Genomic DNA, 19,797 nt, shown 5'->3' on the forward strand with positions numbered 1-19,797 from the left:
TTGATATTTAAAGTAATATCTTGAAGGGTTTGGAGGCAATTTAAAATGATAAGGTCCAAGAATAGAGGGGCAGTATTACTGGAATAAATGTATGGCCATCCAGATTATTTTTTTAAATGAAAAAAAATATTTGTGTGAATTCTGGTAAGCTTGCTAAAAAGTTTGTCCCATTACTTCACATTGCAAAAATGTTCTTAGTAAAAATAAAATAGCATAAAATGTACTAGTATTATTGAAACATAAGTATCTGCCTAGGGGAGAAAAGTACATATAGACACCTGTTTTGTAAATGTAGGATATCCTCCAAAATTCAGTGAAAATATAATATTAACCATGAACTGTACATAAAATGGGATAAAGAATGGAATTTAACTCTTCCTAAAACCATGACTAAGAGAAAATGTCCTCTGATATCTGTGTTTATATGTATATATGTATATGTGCACACATAATCAGCACACTATCATTTTATATATCAAGATTGTATACTGGCTATAAATTATATGACCATTAAATATCATATATACACTAGATAGTTCAACCACATGGTGTAGTACTCACCATTGATATATAGTAGAAAATTGATATGACTCACTTTTCAGCTGGGAGTAAAAAATTAAACCCAATTTAAGATTTACAAGCCTGTATTATTAGGAAGGCCTATATCTTCTATGAGGTCTCTTTCTACAGAATTGTAAAGAACTCTGTGGGTTTCCTCATATCTAAATAATCAGTCTAGTTTTAAGTTCTTCATGCAGTGAAATGTGAAGAAACTCATCAGTCTAAATTTTCTGAAGGGTGCAGAAATAATCCCACTGAAAGCAAAAATATTTTGGGAGCAATTTAAAATCAATGCTCCTTTTCTTCTCCACCCTTTCCTCTGTCTGGTTTCTGCCTATGTCATCAGTTCTCTCTCCCTTCATCTGGATTCTTCTTCTATCCAGTGTCTCTTCTTCTACCTAATTTCTTTTCCCTTTATTTTTTATTTATCTTTTCCCTTTCCATCTGGTTTCTACTTCTCTTTTCCCCTTAACCTAGTTTTATCACCTCCATCTATGAACTCGTGTGTTTCCTATAACATCTAAAAGGTGTTACCATACCATTTATATAAAGTGTAATTACTTCTTTTTTTAATCCTATCATCTTTTGTGGAAATTTTAGCCTTATATGCAAACTTCTAGGTTAAATGTTATCCCTGTATATTTATCCCAGGAGATCACAATTTTAATGGTCATGAGAATCACCTGGAGATCTTGTTAAAGCTCAAGAGTGTCAGCCCTACTTCAGGTGTTTCTCATTCAGGAATTCTAGGGCTCAGTAGATCTGGGTGACGCTGATGCTGCTCATCATGAACCACATTTAACCACTCTTCTAACTCATTATTCATGAGGAAGCTGTGTATGGATATGAAAATGTAAAGTTGAAAATGTAAAATTCAACTTCCAGTGTGGACGGTCATTCGGCACAGCATGAGGAACCCATCTAGTCTAATCTCTTAGTGACCACTAACTCCTGGAGTAAGGTGATAGATACCATCATATGATAAGGCCATATACTTGCATAGATCTTAAATGGTTTAAATTTAATTCCAGTGCTATTATCTGAAGTTCTCCAGAACTGGGAAAATCTTGGAGTGGGGGCACCTGGGTGGCTCAGTCAGTTGAGTGGCCACCTTCAGGTCATGATCCTGGCCTCCTGAGATGGAGCTTGGAGCCCCATGTTTATCAGGGCTCCCTGCTCAGTGAGGAGTCTGCTTCTCCCTCCCCCTCTGCTCCTGCTTTCTCAAATAAATGAATACAATCTTTAAAAAAAATAAAATAAATGAATACAATCTTAAAAAATGAAATAAAATCTGGGAGTAATTCCAGTGGGTTTTTTAAGGCAATAGCCTTTTTGCAATTCTCTTGTTATTTGTACCTATGATATTTTAGTGATAGAATCATAATTTTTTTTTTAATTTTATTCCTTGTCAGTTTGAGACTTTCAACTTTGCTGGTTTCTAAAATGTTTTATAGTCAAAATAAGATCTCTAAGCTAATAGGATAAATTCTTATATGGAATTATCTCTGTCTTTATTTCAAATATTTTGGGTGTCTCCTGCTTTTGACTTAAGTAACCAAATTCTTCTTTTCTGCTCTTATAGTTGTCTTGGTAACAGGGAGAGGCTAGGTAGCTCTTTGTTTAGGAGGAGGATCCAAGTTGTCCTATACAATTAGGCCTAGCTTTTCCATGTTTAAAATGGACCTGAGCTAAGCCTCCTTGATAGCCTGCCTTCTTTTCAACTGATTTACGTAGTAAGGGCCCTTACCTTAAAAGCAAACTCCTTCTCTACTATAGTCTTATATACTGCAAATTTGACTTCCCCGGCTCTGTGGTTCTCTACCCTCCCAGATGACAATGTTGTTTTCTTTTTAAAGTCTTAGTTACCTTGGCAATAGAAACATTTTCAAATCCCATGCATTTTTTACAGACCTCCTTACTTCTGTTAATTCCTATTCCTGTAGAAATTCAAGAGTGTGTTTCAACCAAATTTGTGCTTCAGCTGGCACCCGGGTTCCTTTATATACTCTCAATTATTGATGCCTGACTCTCAGTGTCTTAATATACTAGCTTATTTCTCAGATGGCAGGCCCAGTTTGAGGTAGTATGAGTATATGCATACCTTAGTACTTCTGTGAGTCTGTTCTTTTTGACAGAGCACATTGAGGTCCATGGAAAGCCTATTTCATTCCTAATTGTTTTTCTGATAAACTTGGAACTGACAGAAGAAAGTCAAAGAATTTTATGAATCCATTTTCCCTAATCAAGTCATGCATATTTTATTTTGATTCTCCTCAAAGCATTCTCTCTCTCTCTCTCTCTCTCTCTCTCTCTCTCTCTCTCTCTCCCCCCAGAGCATTCTAAAAGTCCCTAAAGGACAGAAATAAAAGATGCTATACAAAGAGAAACACTCTGGGCACACTCCTACTTCTATAGTCAGGAAAGCTAAGTCCCTGGTGTTTGGTGTTTATCACACATTTACTTGAGTGATCGCTTAGACTATCCCATCCACTCAAGAACTGAACGATTTTACACTGTGTGTTAAAAACTGACACCATTGGCTGGATTTACCAAAACGTACTTCCGCCCACATTCTTGTCTCTCTACTTTGAATAGAGGCTGAATTAATTTGGCCTTCATAATCATCAATTCTGTTATGACATCACAAATATTCTTACAGAAAATAAATTTACAGAGTATTTCATTTTGTATTGTGATCATTTCAAAACACACAAATATCAACCTCAATTTTATATATTATGTAGTTGATTTTTATTTAATATATATTTTCTTATTTAATATATAACTGAGAGGAAAAATTAGGAGCTATTATATAAGCCTGGTGCTTATATTCATGGTTTTCTCTAAATTTCACTGTGACAGTGTAAGTGCTTCTCCAAAGAGATGTTTCATGTTTGTTTGAATTTAGTCACTGAGGTTGTGTCTTAAATTCACTATTCCTTTTTTCATGTATATCCTCTAAGCCAGCATGTATATACATTTTTCATGTATATCCTTCAGGCTTTCATTGAGGCTGCATACACATCCTCTCTTCATAAAAGCTCCATCACCTTTTGTGTATGCCCAGAGTTTTTGAGACATATTATAGGATCATGTCAAACTCAGCATCATATTCAACCATGTTGGATTTTTTTTTAAAACCATGTTAGATCTTTAGCCAGGACAGATCTATAATCAAGGGAGGGACAGGGTCTCACAGCTTCAGTATATTGTGAATTTGGCTTCTCACAGAAATGGGCCTGGTTTCTCCAGCAACATAACATAATTCTTTTAGTAAACCCAAAAGACATATCACCAGGGACCTGATTTGTCTCTAGTACAGACATATGGGCCATTCTGCAACATAGAACAATCATCCCTAAATTCCCAGAGGTGAGCTTCAGAAATGCTTTCTTTTTGTCTTTGTCAACTCCCTACTTATGTCATGGGAAAAACAACCTCTATTATAGAAAATTAAAATTGGATTTCATGTGTATATATATTTGAATTATAAACTCTTTTACTTACATATAAATTATGAATATCACTGTTTCAGCAAGATAGATATATGTTCTCACTTTAAAGGGCTTTGGAGTATTTGCTTAAATGAATGCACCAAACCTGAAATAGAATTGCTAGATCCAAGGAAATATATATGGATTTTTTTTTGATTGTTTTTGTTTTTGTTTTGTACAACAGAGTTCTCCATCCATATTCACCAGCAGTTCGTAAATGAATGTACTTTCTTCTTACACATTCACAACACTAAGTATTAAATTTTATTTTTTTTCCCAATGTGATATGTAAAATTGTATACCATTTTGATTTTTACTTCCTGGAGAAATAAGAAGGGTTGAGTGTGTACAATGTGAAATTCTTTCATTTGGAATAATTTTATAGTTTCGTTCTTTCTTTTTTATTTTAAACTCAATTAGCTAAAATAATGTATTATTAGTTTCAGAGGTTGAGGGTATTATGTAAGGCTGATGTATCCTTTTTATCTACTTGAAAGTCTCTTATTTAGTTCTCACAATTCTTTATAATTTAAAGGCAGTTTCACTTATTTCTAGAGAGAATTGTATTATCTGCAAATAAGAGTAGTTTTTCTCTCTTTTTTTTAAATTTCCTTATTTGGTCTTATGATAATATTAATACTATTTTATCACATTTTTGAGATTAAGTACAATACTAATGGTTATAGTGGACATCATTTTCTTGTTCCTGAATTTCATGGGACTTTAGATTATGTTACCATTCTACATGGTATTGGCATGATATTAAATAGATAATAAATAAGGTGGAATCTTTCTATTTCTAATTTAAACATCTTAAGCATAGGAGCTGAAGTAATAACTTTGCATAATAGCCATTTAGTAGAGTAACATTTACTTTTATAATTTTTAAATACTTTTGAATATATACATGCACTCACAAATTGGTCTTTTATCTTGTTTTTAGAAGGTTTGTTTTCAGTCTTACACTTTTATGCTTATTTTATACAAAGACAAGAAAAACATTCCTTTTTACCCTGAAATACTTAAAATAAAATGATTTGAAAGCATGCAAAAACCCCTAGAATTTTTTAATTTTTAATTTTTTAATAATTTTTTTAATTTTTATCTTTAACAAGATAAATAGTACTCTTAGGAATATTAGTTCTTATCAATTTCTCATCAGTTTCCAGGGTTTTATTGAGTCAATTTACTAATTTATATGAGTTGATTTAATTAGTAATATTAATGGTTTCAAATTTCAATTGTCATATTCTAATAATTTTATCTGACTTAATGTTAATTTCTCAAATTTTTTCTGATTTTTAAAATATAAGGATGTGTTGTCTGTGTTTTCTGATTAGCCAGAGTTTAATAAATTGTTATTTTCGAGGAACTTATTATAATTTTCAAGTTTTCAGATTTATATTTAATATTTTATACATTTAACAATGGAATTCCTTTCTTTAGCTTTAGGAAACGTCACAAGGTCTTGCTCTCTCTATTCTTTAATTTTTGTTTCTTTGTTAAACTTTAACTTATTTTGTATTAAATGATGAACTTTTGAGCTACAGATTTTACTCTGGCTATTAATTTACCTGTATTTTAGAAATTTGATATATGGGTTTTTGTCTTTTTTTTTTTTTTTTTTAATTTTCACTGCTTTCTGAGTAGACTTATTTCAGGCTTGATTTCCAGCTTTATGAATCAATATGGCATTTAAAGATAAGATTTCTAAGTTGGCAATTTTATGTATTCTTTAGTTATTAATTTCCAGTGTTACTGCATCATTAAAACAAAATAGGGTCATCAATAACTGCTTTTTGGTATATTTTTGCTCTTTATTTTAAAATCATAGAAAAATGAATTTTTTTTTATGTTTCCTAATTATAGAGGATTATTAGTGGCTACTGGGGGAATCAAGGGAAAGTTGCTGAGAAAAATCTCTACTCTCAGGGATTTTATAATTTGTTATAATTTATTGTAATTTGTTAGTGTGCGCATTGAGAGCAAAAGTAATGAATGTTGGGTTCATACTGGCTTAACATATAATAATTCCTTTAGAATAGTAGTTGGATATTAGAAATAACAATATGTGTTTAATTATTTAATTTTTTTTCCTATGGTTTACATATAAGATTGGGAAAATAATTTCAAGATTTTTTCAGAGAAGAGATTTTTAGGTGCTACCTCAAGTGTAACATATTTGAATGTTTGAAGGTAGTGTTGAAGAACAAATATGTTTCAGCAATCTGTACAGCAGACTCCCACATGGTTTTGATGTGAATCCAAAATGTTGGATTCACTTCCCTATATGTTTTCACAGATATAAACATATACATACACATATATAAGTGTGTATACATATGTATACATGCAGTATAAATAAGTTAGAGGCCCTTGCACCAATTGTTTCTTTAATAATTTCCAAGTAGTTCTAAAATTTGCCTTTTTTTAAAATGTTATTTATTTATTCATGAGAGACAGAGAGATAGAGAGAGAGAGAGGCAGATACAAGGAGAGGGAGAAGCAGGCTCCATGCAGAGAGCCTGATGTGGGACCGGATCCCGGGACTCCAGGATCACACCCTGGGCCAAAGGCTAAACCATTGAGCCACCCAAGGATCCCCTAAAATTTGCCTTTTTAATTTGAGCTATGTTATATAGCTCAAACTATGTTATGTTAAACCTATGTGATGTGTTCCCAGAACTTCAGTTTATAATTCATACTTTCATAAGATAAACCTATTTTCCTATTTAAAACATATTTCAAGGACACTGTTTAATATTATCTTTGTCTTTATATTTTATTTAGAGATTTTAGTCCACTTATATATAATTTATATTTATATATAATTATTTTGTACTTGGGTTTAAGTATATCTCTACAATATTTGTTTTACATTTGTTTCATTTGTTCTGTTACATTTTTTTCTCCCTTCTGTATTGTTTTGTATGGATGAATTATTTTCTTATTCCATTTATTCCCCTACTAAGTTGATGTTTACATATACTTTTACTATTCTGAGATGCTCACCCTACAGATTACAATATTTTAATTAGTTTAGCATATTTTAATGTAATTTAGTACTTGTACCACATTCCAGAAAATGCGTAGGCTTTACCCACTTTTACCACATTTAACCCTCCAGATACATGCATATTTTTGAATATGTTGTTTTGCATATACTTAAAACTGCACAAGACATTATTATTATCATTTATAGACAGTATTTATTTAGATTTACCTGCATTTTGCTCTTTTGTTGTTATTATTTCCTTCCTATATCTCCAGGCTTCCAATGGCTTTCTCTTATCATGTGTATGATAATCATCAGTTAGCATAGCCTTTCAAGCATTTCTGCTGTGATGAATTCTCCATTTTCTGTTTATCTGAATGTAATTTCCTTTCACATTTATACTTAAAATATCTCTTATAGTAAGATCAGTAAATGAGTTATATGAATGAATGAACTGTGACTACAAATTAATGTCTTGGCAGTGATATATTTAAATATGTAAGTCTTTAAAAATGCATAAGTCTTTAGTGATTGTATATATATACATACACACCCATGCATATACATGTATGTGTATGTATGTATCTGTCATCTATATGTCTGTCATGTGATATTGCTTGTCTTAGATCTTTTACTCCCTTTATCTGTTCTTATATTTTATTTTATAATGCACATCATGGCACTGAAAATTTAGCAAAGGCTCAGGCAGCTAAGATACCAAATGTTTCACATGAATCATGCCACAACTTGAGCCAGGTCTTTACTTATAACATTCTCATAAGCAAGTTCAAGGTATATACTGATTATATTCTAAAGAACAGAAAATGGGTGTGAGATAAAAATATTTAACAAATTAAAACATTTAAATATCTTACAGTAATTATTCTGTCACAAAAATCTCCTTTAGTTAAACAGTTAATATACATTTAGTCTTGTTAATAATATACTGCTCTATTCCTATCCTGTCCAGTTGAAATACTGCTGAAACCAAGGGAATTATGATGGGTATTATATTTATGTTTACATTGATCCTTAGGTTTTGAGCTTACTGAAGGCTCATCCAACCAAATAGAAGACAGGATCCATAGACACATATTTTAGAGAGAATATTAAAAAAAAGGCTGTGGGAAAGAGGATGGTTATTCTTTAATCTGGAAGATTCTTATTCTGTTCTTTTGGAGTTATATTTAAACTTCTTCAAAAATAGAAAAAAAATAAACAGAAATATACAGAACTTTTAAAATGGCAAACGAATTGCAGCCTCACAGAAAGTAGTGTCTGTCATTAGGATTAGATGGGAGCTTTTTAGCTTTAGTATAACACCTTTTCTTTCAGATTCTGCTTTCATTCTAAATTGTGGTTTCCCCTAAACTTATTAAAATGCAAACGCTGTGTAAAACAATGTTTGCATAATTATAAAATAATTTACTAAATGTTGCATTTCAGGAAGAAAAAGGTTATGTGCAGGAATTTAATTAGTGGTCTGGCAACACAAAATATTCGACATTGGTTCTAACTGTAAGTGCATCTGGGATTTTCTCCAAAAGAACTAGATTTCTAAAGGTCAAGCATTTATATTAAAGTCTTATAAAATAACCGTCTTGTAATAAGGAAGATGAGCAGCTTTTCATCAGATAGTACAAATTAACTTCCCAAGCAAAATGACCCAATATATTCATCTTACACATGAGATATTTGTATTGATATATTTATCATTTATGCTCAGCTCATTTTTATCCTGTGGAGTATTCCAAAGCAAATGGCAGTAAAAATACAAGCATGGATACCACCCACTCTGGGCCAAAGTAGCTAAATGAGAAATGATTTTTTGGTCCTGTTTCAACTATAGACAGTAATCTCTGTAAAACACTTTACTTCTCTTTTAGTCTTCCTGTTATATAGGTTGACATTCTATCTTTCCTTTGCCTACTTGCCCCACGTGGTATGAGAAATATTGAATGGATCTTGAGTTTCCTGAGAGAAATTCAGTATATTAATAGAAAGTAGTAATATTACTAGAGCATAAGGGTCCTTTAGCTGTTCCAGACTTTACTTAATTTTTTTTTCATTTTCCCATGGATGTTAAACAACCATCAATAAACAAGCTAACAAACCAGCAGCCATACAAACAACAAAAACAAAAACCAAAATGACAAAATCCCATTAGCTGTTTTTAATCACATCAAATATCAAAAAGCCCAGGGCCACAAATAATTTAAATTGCAATGCTACCTACTATATATAAATATCAGCATGTTAGTAATAACTTACTTTGATATTTTCTTTTCATTCAAAGCATTTTTAGTTCTTTCAAAGAAAGAATTACTACCACTCATTAGATAAAAGTTTTTTAACTTAGTGAATCTTAAGCACATGGATATAAAATTTTATCAGTATTGAAGACATCATAGTTAAGTGTTGAAGATATATGTATATTTCCGTGGGTTTCTAGGTCCTAATTTTTAATTCGAAAGATGTGGAAATTCTGACTTGGTGTCAATAATTAGTCAACAATTTTGCCTGTGGGATTACAGAATACAATATTTGAAGGACTAATAGAATGAAACGGAGTTTTTTAAAAGCCTCATGAAATTCAAGGCACCCGAAACAAGAAATGGCAAATGACAGCAGGATATGTCTATATTTGGCAGAGATTGAGATAATGTATAAAGGCTAGATTGTTAATTTGAAAGTATGAGACATGTATACTGTATAATAATTTTAATTGTTAAGCAACTGAGCAATAATGGAATGAGAGGAAATAAAAACAGAAATAGAAATAAACACATTTTATTATATAAAGGTATAGGTATGGAAATAACATTGTTCCAAGTAGAATTAATTTACTGGCTGTAAAATCTAACTTGATATTTCTGTGTTTATAATATCCAACAGGCATAATAAAGAAATAGTTGGGGAGAATATTTGGGTAATTAGATCAGACTTTCCTTTTCATTCCCTTGTTGTTTGACTATCCTAGGAAATATTCTTTGCTAGCCAAGGCATGATTAAAACCTCATGATGGGTAGAGACCAAAGTAGTCCATGACATCATCATCCAGAATATTGATATGGATGTGTTAAGTTCCAACAATAGCTAGGGAATTTTTCTTCCTGACTTTTCTGCATACTGTTATAGGTAAAATTATGTAGTTCTCAAATTCCATTCTCTTTCTATTAGGAATTGAATTACTTATGCACTCACAATTCAATTTGATATGCCAGTAATATTTGTATGTTTACGGAATTTCCTATTATCTAATAATTTTTCTGTCCATAGGAATTATATAATTTTTAATAATTTTGTACTTTTCTAATTTCTTTGAAAATTTCGTTCTGCTGCTACATTATATAAACAAGCTTCCAAGTGCTACTGAAGGAAAGTACCTCTCCAGAATGATCATTTTTATGAATAGAAGATAACATGGATTTTCTTGCTGTCAGAGCATTTCTTAAGAGATTTCTAATCTGCACAGGCTTCAAAAATGCTGAGTAAATCTAAAAAGTATTTTAAAATAGCAGCCAAAAATGTAACAGAGGAAAAAATGTTTTTTATTTTTTTGTATTCCTCAAAATTGATGGGACTTCTCTGTCTTCTGTTATTTTGGTTATAACTTAAAGATAATCCTGGACTGGCCTCACAAATATGAAAATGATGTTTTTAAATTTAATTTCTGTGAGAAATAAAAGTGGACAAACTAGTCACAGTACAAATAGCAATAAAATGATTGCAAACTTATATTTCAGAGACTTAAGCCATAAAATGTATAGGAAAATGGCACAGACATTAAATCAGTTTTCCAATTATCCATTTCTTATTTTAAAATTTAATATACAGATTGCTATTTTTAGAAAAGATATCTAAGGATCTGCAATACCTTTCAAACTACCATTATATTTAGTGGTTATATAGAAATGTTGAGTTTCAAAATTTGTTGGTTTTTTTTAAGATTTTATTTATTTTTTCATTAGAAAGAGGCAGAGACATAGGCAAAAGGAGAAGCAGGCTCCCTTTGGGGAGCCCGACGTGGGACCTGATCCCATGATGCCAGAATCATGCCCTGTCCCCAAAGCAGAAGCTCAACCACTGAGCCACCCAGATGTCCCTCAAAATTTGTTTTTAAAACATTTTTTTCAAGGGAGTAGTACGTTAATATTAGTGAGACCTTTAAACAGGGGGAGAAAGTAAGGTTGGCAGTAGTAATCTATGTCACATCAATATATATGAAAGAGAACAGTGATTCCAGTTCACTCAGATCTAAATCATAGCCAGAAAACATCAAATACCCATAGGTATGTAAAAAAAAAAAGAGAAAGAAAGTTTAGCCTACTTTTCAAAATAATATTTCACTGTGTTTTCATTTAATTAGGAATAGGAGATTCCTGTATGACTACATAATAGACTATCTAATAGCTTACTATATAAATGCTACACAAATGTGAATTAACTAAGTATGTTTTTATAAGCTATAGAGTAATCCCAGTTTATTGCTTCATAAAGTCTGCCGATATTAGGCATTTTAAAATATTTCCTAACAAATAATGCATCATATATTGACCTATCAACCTATCTATCTGTGCTTTCATACATGCATTTATTTAGCTTGATACAAGGTATCAAATAAAATAAAGTCATAGGGATTAACTATATACATAAAACCATTTAGTAAATCTGTACTTTTTATATGTATACATCAAATATGAAGGAGTTAAATTAGCAAAATTTAAGCTGGATAAATATATAAGCTGAGATATTTTCAAAGAAATATAGTTGGATTTTCATTATATCATTGATAATGCTGGTTATAATAGACACTAACTTTATCAACTTTAATGGAGTTATAAGCACACATAAAATTTTAGTTTTTAAAAATTTATTTGTTTTTGAGGTTATATTAATAAGTTTGTCTTGATCCAACTTAATATTTCTGCACCATTATTGCACACCTTTAATATCTAAATCCATACATGTTCTCTGGATTTCTATCTGCGAAAGTCAGAAAACTCAAGTACTTCTTTTGGAGTGTAGTGGGTCCACACTTTCCACTAGGATTTAAGTCTAGTTATAATTCTAGAAGCAAAAAGGGTTGTTAAGGATGAGTTCTAAGAAGAATCAGCATTGTAACGGGTGGCAGCTCCCTCAGGGGAATCCATTGCTATTTCCTCAGGCAATGCAGGGATTTCCTAAGAAGTGAGTGGAGAGGCCCACTTGGGGTGAAGATCTCTTCTACTTGGAAAGAGGAGTCATCAAATTTAGGGATTTCCCAGTTCTATCAGGCTCTTTGCATACATCCATATTCCCTTTAAGGATCCCATTATTTCCCAGTTAATGTTCTCACTTTAACAGTAGACATACGGGGAGCCTGAGAGTTCAACTTGTGTTGTAATTCAGCTAGTCAAAGGATGAGGTTCTGTATTTGATTTTCAACAGTCTTAGCTCTGTGGTTAGAGGATATGAAAGTCTCCTTCAAAGCACAAATAGAAATGTTTTGGTAATTTATGTAACATTTTGTTTGGGAATTCATTTTTTTAAAGATTTTATTTATTATTCATGAGAGACACAGAGAGAGGCAGAGACACAGGCAGAGGGAGAAGTAGGCTCCTCACAGGGAGCCTGGAGTTGGACTCAATCCCCATACTGGGATCACGCCCTGAGCCAAAGGCAAACACTCAACCGCTGAGCCACCCAGGCATCCCTCGTTTGGGAATTCAAATCCTAGAACTCACCATCTTCTTTACTTTGTCCAGTGATGTTAAGAACAGGAGGTCAGTGTCATTATATTCGTTAGTTTAAGCAAAATATTTGAAAGTACTATATACATTTTCACCCAGATCCTTACTTCTTATAAGTGCTTGATGAGGATCCAGCGGTAAAATTGTGTATGTCTATTGCCAGATCACATCATAGACTATCTTTACTCTCTTTATTACTGGAAATAAAGTCATTGGTATCTTTAAATCTAATCAGATTAGAAAGCCAATTTCAGATATCCTAGTACAAATTAAGAAAACTCATCCTTACATTCTGTTTTGCTAGAATCACTTCCAATACCAAATATCTGTATTGGTCAAAATCCTCTAGAGAAACAATCTGAATCTTTCTGTCTATCTATCTATCTATCTGTATCTGTATATATCTTCATATCCATATATATGCATGTATATCTATCCATATCTCTATATATGTTTGTATTTGTTGATCGATTATAAGGAATTGGCTCACACGATTATGGTGGCTGACTGTTCCCACAATCTGCAGTAAGAATTTGTTCAAATAATGCATTAATATATTATACATTAATGTACTAAACATCTTGACTTCATAATGAATAAACCTAAAATTGACCTCAGAGATAAAAAAAAAAAAAAAGTAGAGTCAGAATCCAAAATGTCTTGACATGGAAAGTTATGGCTGTGTAAGAAAAACTCTTTTTATGGACAGATGTAACACATTCACATGAGCTATCTAAAATTCCAACATATTGGGCAGGCCGGGTGGCTCAGCGGTTTAGCGCCACCTAAGCCCAGGGCATAATCCTGGAGACCTGGGATCCAGTCTCACATCCGGCTCCCTGCATGGAGCCTGCTTCTCTCTCTACCTGTGTCTCTGCCTCTCTCTCCTTCTCTCTCTCTCTCTCTCTCTCTCTCTCTCTCATAAATAAAAATCTTTAAAAAAATTCCAACATATGCATTACATTAGATTGGGTTTATATAACCTACCATAAGCATATGTACATAAAGTGTGTGGAGGGGAGTAATTTTAGCACAGCATCCTATCAGGGCTGGTAATGGTTTTATTGTAATCTGCTAGGACCATATATCCAACTTGAAGCTTAGATATAGGAAAGGAGAATCTACTCTGTAAGATTTAAGTAGGGAAAGATTTTATTAAACAATATTAGATATAGCACATAGTCTCATGAGGGCTAGAAGTCAGTCTATAGCTCTACAGACAAGAATCATGTCCCACCACACCATAGGAGCTGAAACAGGAGAAACTCAAAAACACAGCCTGAAAAAAATAAACAGAAACAAACAAGAGATCAATCCTGTAAAACTCAAGATTGGATGCTACACGTTCTGTCAGTGTTTGTTGAAAATTATAGAAACAAACATATCTGCCTGGCTGCCTGATGCTTGTATGAACATTGTGTTTTCCTTATGTACAGATGCCTCCTCTAGTTGCTCACTTCTGAATTCTATCAGAATTAAGTGTTGCTCACTTAGACATCTAATTGATAGAACTGGAGTCATTTGCATATATCCAACTACAGGGCACTCTAAACATGTATTTTTGTTTGTTCTTAAGCTCTACTTTGGGAAGCAGGACGTATAACGTGGGTGATTATAAAATGTAGGGAGTATGTTCAAAGACATGAAGAACAAAGATTGACTAGAGACTCTATTCTGAATTATTGAGTAAGATCTGGTTGCTGTGTTTTAGAGCTAATACTGGCCCACAATGCTTATGGAGTCAGGATGGGATGAACAGGGTGATGAAAGGCTGAATAATGACTAAGGGGCTTTAATTGGAGATGACATCTGCCTTCATATTTTTTTAGCTTTTAAAATATTAGTAATATAAATCATTAAGTGACTGATTATAAATCCTGAAGCCAGAACGATGATACAGTTTATTGAGCTGATTTAGTTTTTTGATATTTTTGTAATTAAGCTGACCATTAATAAACTATTATAAACATAGGATAAAATTATATAAAGGGATTTTTTAAAAGTGATTTTGATATCTTCTGAAAACTTGACATTGAAGATGCCACATGCTATGTTATAGAAAAAGTTCACTCTGAGTTTAATTCCACCAATTTCTCTACTCAAGTAATGTTCTGACTCTTCCTAAAGAATAAGAATACATATTCCCCTTATCCTTCCTAGTTACACTTAGTCGCCAGGAAGTTAAATGTTAGATGTTTTTTCCATTCTCAATAACTGTCATAACTTGGGCTTGTATACTTTCATAAACATTTCCATTCTCTTTCCTATGTTCAGAGCATTGCCTTTGGGACTATCTCCCATCTTTGTCAATGGCCTTATTTTTTATTATTCTTTTATTGTAAGCTTTCTCAAGTTTTGGAAGAGTAGAGGAAATTGGAGGATATAAATTATACATAAATAGCATAAATGTTTGATGTTTTCCTACCCTAAATAGAATATTTAAATACATATTTATTCACAGTCTTTTCCAAATCTGTAAATAATCCATCATTTTTATTATGCAATCTATACCCAAAACCATGATTTATCTAGTAAAATTTATCTTTTTTAATAATTTGGTAGGACTCAAATATATTAAATGGGCAGAATCAACCTTTGTTACTTATTTCCAATCTATTTCACACACATTTGCAAAGATTATCTCATGCTTATTTATTTTTTTTCTCATGCTTATTTCTAACACCAGTAGGTGCTTCCATAGGTTTTTATTTCAAAAATTGTAATATGTTAACCATTTGTTGAACTTCTGCAGAATAAATAATACTTGCCATTTATGAATATGCAAGATATCATTCCTGAATATAATAGCCTATTATAATAGTCAATAGCCTCAGTAGGCTCTGGTAAATAGGTTCAAAAAATTTCATGCTACATATATCAAAATCTGGGAAGACCTAGGTCTATTTTAATCTGCATTCTTGAGATTTGAGTGTGCATGATCCATTGGAGACAAAGAATAGAAGAAGAATACAGATTAAAATTTACTTTTTCTTTTAAGTAGAACATTCTAAATCATTGTGGAAATGTAGTTTCAATTCTGTAATCTGCCTAATGTTCCTACTTTCTTCTCAGTACTTCTACCATTAACCATCCTGAACGGCTTCTTTTCTGTTGATCAGTGCTTTTTTATTTATATCTATTTCCTTCTCCTTAATTTAATTTTAAATCTCTCTCTCACACACACATGCACATACATACAGTGCTCATTGCTTCATATTCTATTTTTAGATTAAAGTTATATTCCTGTTTATAAATCCACTACTGGTTACTGTTGTTATATAGAAAACACATTTTTATTTATTCAATCTTCATAAAAATAATTGATGAACTTTTGATCTCTCACATGCTAATTATAATACAAATCTGTAAGACTATTTTTAAGTGACTTTTTTGTGGCTGTTTATTGTTATGGAATATTGAAAGAGCTCTTTCTATAAGTAAACGGTTCTTATGCTTTATCATATTAACTCATTGAATCTTGTTTCTGAAATCATACTTTCATTTGTATGATCAGTACACAGTATTTGATTTCTGATTTCTTACTGTTTAAAATTTGTTCCCACCCATTACAAAACCAAATTATCTCCTTTGTATCTGCTTTGATTATTTAATATTTCTTTCCATTTGAGTACAGGCCCAAGAGATATAAAATGGATTTAGAATAATATAGTATCAATAATTAATGTGATGGCTTTGTGAGAACAACATGATTATGGACATAAAGGATGCTTTTCAAATAGGTACAACTACTTCATCATCTTTTAAAAATGGAAGCCCCATTAAAATCTTTTAAAGGCAGGTTGCCTGGATGGCTCAGTGATTGAGCATCTGCCTTCGACTCAGACTGTGATCCTGATCAAGTTCTGCATCAGGCTCCCCAAAGGAAGCCTACTTCTCCCTCTGCCTATGTCTCTGCCTCTCTTTCTCAGTGTCTCTTGTGAATAAATAAATAAAATCTTAAAAACATATATATCTTAAAGGCATTCTTTAAATTTAACAACAGCTACATTTATCTTAAATGCACCTAAATCTTGCATCTCAAACACAACATATACCTTTAAATCAATGTGGATTGTGCCATTTCATCTGACCCTGAAAAAGTAACATGTGAAGACATTTATATGAAGTACAGAACTATGTATAGAATTCAAAAGTGCTCATGCCTTCTCCAAATGGTAATTACATCTTATGTATTCTAGCTCTCAAGTAACAAGTAGTAAGATGTCATTTTCTAAGTGAGTAAGTTAGTGTGTTTCTAGTTTGAGATAGGTCACTGAATGTTATATAGGACTCATCTTTTCAGCAGAGAATATATTAAGTAATACATTCATTCAGCAATTGATTAATTCATTTTCTAATCATTCCATTTGATTATTAAATACGTTTTTGACACCATATGACATGTAATATATTGAGAAAATAATTAGGAATAAGTTGAAGGTAGCCAATAATATCTGTATTCTGTGGTTTCAAGTAACCCAAATCTCTCCTGGCTAATTTAAGTACATTGCCAGGCAGATAGAATAAGCTCTCAGAATTAAGAGAAAGTCTTAGAAAAGATACATGAGCACTATTTAGAACTAAATCAAGTACAGAATATTTTTTAAAGATTTATTTATTCATTCATGAAAGACATAGAGAGAGAAAGGCAGAGACATACACAGAGAGGAGAAGCAGGCTCCATGCAGAAAGCCCGAGGTGGAATTCCATCCTGGGACTCCAGGATCATGCCCTGAGCTAAAGGCAGAAAGAAGCTCAACTGCTGAGCCACCCAGGCATCCCATTTATTTATTTATTTATTTATTTATTTATTTATTTATTTTAATATTTTATTTACAAGTACAGAAATTTAAGGACTTAAAGCACTTTTATACTGAGAAAATAACCTCTTCATATTTCTATATAGACAGATGTTATATATTAATATTTTATCTTTCATTACATGGGTATTAAATATAGCATGTCTGTGTGAAAAACATTTTGTTAATCGCTATGCAAACCATAAATGAGTTCATGATTACTTTAAAGGTAACATATCAGCCTTTTATTATACACTTAAGGAAGTCCTTTTAGAATGCTCTGGATATTTGCTACCTAAGCATTCAGTTTCAGATGCATGGTGAGCACAGAGACATCATGCAGCTAAGGTCTCTGTTTTGTTATTTTGTGCTCACTATATATATATATATATATATATATATATATATATATATATATATAAAATCTTTTCAAAGTGCAGAAACTTAAAAAAATAACCATTAACTAAATTTTAATTATTTCATTCTACACTATAGCAGTAGGTGATGTGTAGTATAAGTTAACAGAACCTGAATTATATAAATAACATTTTCTGCTCTTAAAATGATCCTAATGCATTTTGAAATGTTGTTGTTCTCTCTTCTTTAAGGATCAGTGAAGTGCAAAGTTCTTCAAGTAAATTTACTCCAAAGAGTGATTATAGTACTTGGTAACTCTGAGACCTAGATTCAGTAAAAGCTTTCAGGTTTCAGGTAATAGAAAATAAATAGAAATGTAATATTTGGGAAAATGGATTAATAGGGTAAAAGAACAAATAATATGATTTGATAAAATAAAGGTACTGGCCCTTTTCTGAAAAGTCTTCATAGGAAAATAATTCTATAGAAGCCATAGTTTAGCTTTTTCTTTCCTTACTTTTGTACTTGGGTCCTTTTGTGTGTGTGTGTGTGTGTGTGTGTGTGTGTGTGTGTGTTTATCCATAGTTATTAAAAGTATTTTTAGAGAATACATAACAAAAGATTTCTCCCTTACTGTATCAAGTGGCATACAAATAATCTTAAGCATGCATTGAGTACTTTAGAAATATTTATGATATATTAAATAGGCAAAATATGAAAATTAATCCACAAATACAAATAATAAATACCACATGTTATGCTAATGTTATGCTAATGGATTTCAAACAGAGACAATTTTTAATGATAAAGGAGTGAGAGCATTATGGAAGAATCCCCATTTTGGTGAGGATTTGAAACATTGTTAAGCCCCAGAAGCAATTAAATAGGAAGGAAAAAATAAATCAGGAAAATCAAACAAAAGACACAAGAGCCGTTGTGTGGTAGTGGGTAAGTAGAGCAAATATTTGGGGATCTGCAGGTAGATCTTTGGAACTGAGTAACTAATAGACATCCTCTTATCCCACCTTACTTAACTTTACACGTGAGCAACAGAGATCGTGTGAGCTGTCCAAGGTCAGTCTCTTCACGAGAGACCTGGAATGCCACCTGGTTATCTCAGTTCTAACCTAGCATTGATTTTCCTACACTTTTCATCAAATTTTAAAGCACAGAAAGATTAGTGGGAGAAAATTCTCACTAATGGTAGTTAAAAATAGAAGTTATGTTGAATGTTAAATTCCATGCAAAGACCGATCTTTCTTACTGATCAATCATATAGAGCCAATGGAATATTTGAAAACCAACCATTTTGGCTTTGTGTGTCACTTTCTAAACATTAAAAAATATCATTTCATTTTTTAGTACTGTTTGATATTTCAATTCCTTTGTGGCCATTTTACTATCTAAATTTACAATCAAGTACAAAGCGCATCAACCATTTTTTAAAAATTTATTGAGTCTATCTCTCAGGATAGAATATTTTATGCTGTGCTGCACAAAGACTCCAAAGATTAACGCCACAGACGTTTAGTTCTCACTCACAGAAAATATACTGCAAATCAGTGGGAAGCTCTGAGGCAGCTTTCCCCTACTTAATGGTTCAGTATTCCCAGCTGCTTCTATGTATTGCACCGCCATTTATAACTACCAGTGAGGAAGAGGAGGGCAGGGGTCAAACAATGACTCTTAAATGCTTCTATCCTGATATGGAGCACAACATTGCCCCTCACTTTTCCTTGATTAAAGAAAATCTCAAATGGCTTCACCTTACTTCAAGGGGTAGATGTATGGAAAGAGAGAAACAAGTAAGGCATCAATACCTGTCACCTATAATTTTTTTAAAAATTGTGTATACAGAT

At 32.1% G+C, this 19,797-nt stretch overlaps 1 protein-coding gene across 1 annotated transcript in view; it reads left to right on the forward strand.

The window, feature by feature from the left end:
• Positions 1-19,797, forward strand: part of EYS (eyes shut homolog) — a 1,534,343-nt gene that overhangs the window by 169,064 nt on the left and 1,345,482 nt on the right. The window lies entirely within an intron of this gene.

The sequence above is a fragment of the Vulpes lagopus genome, chromosome 1, assembly GCF_018345385.1.
Source record: "Vulpes lagopus strain Blue_001 chromosome 1, ASM1834538v1, whole genome shotgun sequence".
NCBI lineage: Eukaryota > Metazoa > Chordata > Mammalia > Carnivora > Canidae > Vulpes > Vulpes lagopus.